We start from the raw sequence: 841 nt of genomic DNA, 5'->3' as shown, positions 1-841 counted from the left end.
GAATAGATGTTATGCCGAGGTTGATCGCGCAATAAGAACTTGGAGCTGACGTGGCTTTCACAGAGAAGATCTAGCATGCCCCATCATCACCAAATGTAAAACAGGCGCATGTCATCAGGCACTGCCGCTACAAATGAAAGCGTGTTTAGTGAAATGAAACAATCCCACTTGAAAGGAAGTCTTACCCGTCTACTCCTGACAGTTTCATACTGAAGAACAATTGTTCATTAACTGCATGGTGCTTTCCCGTGCACGCTGTCAGGCCCTGCAGGCTCACAACACGCACTTGTTTTGTTTTTCTTCCGCCTCTAAAACATGCCACATTCCTTGGTCAGAGTCTAATGAGATTATAGATTTACATTAAGATCCAATGCCACACACTGGAAAACTCCAACACAATCCATGATCTTTGGACAGGCCTGCTCAGAACACAACAGTCCAGCAATGGGGCTGTGGTGCAGAATCAGACGTTATCAGTTGTAGATCATCCCAATTATTGACAATAAAGTGGTGTGTTGAATAAATAATAATTAAGATTAAGAATCAACCCCCCAAATTTAGGTTTAACCCTCAACGAGTAACACTGCTTGATTTCTTTTTACACTTGTATGAAAGTTAAAACGTGACTTACATGAAGGTGTTATAATGGCCACAGGTTGATGCTGGAAGAGGGCTTTTTTTCTGCTACCATTTAAACCAGCCTGCTAAACAGAAAAAGTCAGAATATATAGAAACAGTTGTCAGTATTCATCTATAAATATAGTATAAATAAATATAAATAAAGTATAAATTCATACTTAAGACAAAAGTGGCCATTATTAACTTGATAAAGGCAACATTT

Source organism: Doryrhamphus excisus, chromosome 6, assembly GCF_030265055.1.
Source record: "Doryrhamphus excisus isolate RoL2022-K1 chromosome 6, RoL_Dexc_1.0, whole genome shotgun sequence".
Classification (NCBI taxonomy): domain Eukaryota; kingdom Metazoa; phylum Chordata; class Actinopteri; order Syngnathiformes; family Syngnathidae; genus Doryrhamphus; species Doryrhamphus excisus.
Note: the sequence above shows the minus strand (reverse complement) of the source record.